Source organism: Asparagus officinalis, chromosome 7 (genome assembly GCF_001876935.1).
Source record: "Asparagus officinalis chromosome 7, Aspof.V1, whole genome shotgun sequence".
NCBI classification, from domain to species: domain Eukaryota; kingdom Viridiplantae; phylum Streptophyta; class Magnoliopsida; order Asparagales; family Asparagaceae; genus Asparagus; species Asparagus officinalis.
The window spans coordinates 31,864,074-31,866,354 of NC_033800.1; the positions used below are offsets into that span (position 1 = coordinate 31,864,074).

General features: G+C 33.8%; 1 protein-coding gene across 2 annotated transcripts in view; it reads left to right on the plus strand.

Moving 5' to 3' along the window:
- LOC109849110 (importin subunit alpha-1a-like) overlaps window positions 174–2,281 on the plus strand; it is an 11,808-nt gene continuing 9,700 nt past the window's right edge. For both annotated transcript variants that reach the window (XM_020418909.1, XM_020418907.1), the window contains exons 1-2: window positions 174–480; window positions 1,106–1,154. The gene's annotated coding sequence lies outside the window, so the exon portion shown is untranslated. The remainder of the gene's footprint in view (window positions 481–1,105; window positions 1,155–2,281) is intronic.

Consider the following 2,281-nt stretch of genomic DNA (forward strand, 5'->3'; position numbering starts at 1 on the left):
TATATATATATATATATATGGGAAAACTGATCCTGAGCTCGAGCTCAGGAAATTTCCTGCGCTCAATCTGATGTGGCGTGGTCTGATTGGAAGGGCATGGACGCAGGGGCTTTTTTGAAAAAGGGTAGCGATGGTGAATTAAAACAATTCTCTCTCTCTCTCCCCCCGTGACCCTCAAACAATATCAGATCCCCAAATTGAAGAATCGGTCCCAAAACCCTCCCCCAGCCCCAACTCCGACACCGACGCCCTCGTTGAAGACCATCCCTCTTCCCTCTCCCGACATCGTACCTCTCTCGACATTGTCGCCGATGACGAAGCCCCGTCGAAGACCATCCCACGTTCTCCGTCGTCGGCGTCTACACCGTCACCGTCATTAGCTGTACCTTCCCCTCGAAGGTAATGTGCTCAGTCCACCTCTGAGCAGAATCCGATGCCGAGCAAGCTTTGTGTTGATGATCCGAAGAGGGATTACTCAAGGTGAGAAAAATTTTGATTTTTTCTGATCAAATTTTGATTCTTCACGTATGAAAGAATTTCCTATTATCCCATTCCTATCTAAACAATCATTGACTATCAATATTCTTTACAATCTTCCAGTTATATGAAAACCAAAAAATTTATTTCTTTCTAAACTCAACCGTTTAAAAATCTTGCATGTGCCTGTAATTGCCTGAGAATTAATAGAAAATAAAAAAAATAAACAGTTGATAAAATAACATAGAGTACTTATATGCGTCTCCTCATGTAAGAAAAAAACTTGTTACTAATATTTGAAGTATATCGCTTGGACCAGTGAGAGCATCAGTGAAATAATTCTAGTTGGAATGTGTTTTTGACGAATTCTTTTAGAAAAAGAGCATTGGTGTATGTAATTTTGTGGGGTTTTAAATGTCTTTTTTTTAATGAATCTGGTGATTTTAGTGGGATAGGATTTGTATCTTGCTTTTAATTTGAAGGAAATGTTATAAATCTTTCTCGTTTGGTGGATATTAGCTCTTCTTTGTTTCCTGTCCATTTGTTTGACTGGGTTTATTCGAGGTTAGTTGTTGGAATTTTGATTTTTCTTTTTCTTTTTAATTGATTCCACTCCATTTGTTTCCAGATGGTGTTAGTGAAACGGTGGAGCAAATGTAATGTGCTGCCTCATTTTGGTAAGAATCTCCCGACAATGTTGAAGAAATTACTTTTGTAATGTTTTTGTACTTAGAGCTAGATTGCTTGTTTGGCATTGAGTTGGTTTATTGCGCATTAGTCGGTTACAATATGCTTTTAAGATCCCTATTTGGTATTATTTGTGGGTATTATACTTGAAAATTCACACCAAATTATCTGAGCTGAAGTCGCAACTTATTTGTGGCGAGTATCGTCTTGCAAACTCTAGTTCTTATTGTAATTCAACTTATCATATCCAGCATTGATTTTTGCTGGATTAGCAACAACCAGAACCTAAAGTTGAGAACCAATCGGCACAATCTCCACCAAGTGAATAAAGTAGGAGAGAGAATGCATCATAAATACACTTGGTGGAGATTGTGCCACATCATTGTATATGAGAGAATCCTCTCATATGACATATGATACCCATTAATATATATATATATATAAGTATATATATATATATATTATATATAATATATATTTATAATCATATACAATGATGTGGTACCAATCTCCACGCAAGTGAATATAAAGTTGGAGAGAGAATTGCCTCATATAACACTTGGGTGAGATTGTGCCACAATTATGTATATGAGAGAAATCCTCTCATATGCATCATGATGATGACCCATGAATATATATATATATATATATATATATATATATATATATATATATATATAATATATATATTATATATATATATATATATATAATATTATATATTATATATATATATATATATATATATATTATTATATTATATAATAAGCACATGTTTGAGTGCTGATATAACTCACATTGTTTTTGTGATCTATAAAATCCAAAACTTCATGAAGAAAAAAATGTCACATAGATAAGATATTTCTAATTTAGACATATAATAGCCTAGAAATGAACGGTTTATAACAGTCTAAAATGATTGCTATTTTGAGTTGCTTGAATTATAAGATAGAAAATCCCAAGACACATGATATTTGATCCACACACATTTGATGACATGTAGATCATAATAAACGGTGTTGATAGTTATTATAGACACTCAAACATGTCTTTTACAGGTGGGTGTAACTAAGTTAGTTACAACATCCTAGGTGTATTGTAACCTTACCCATATAGA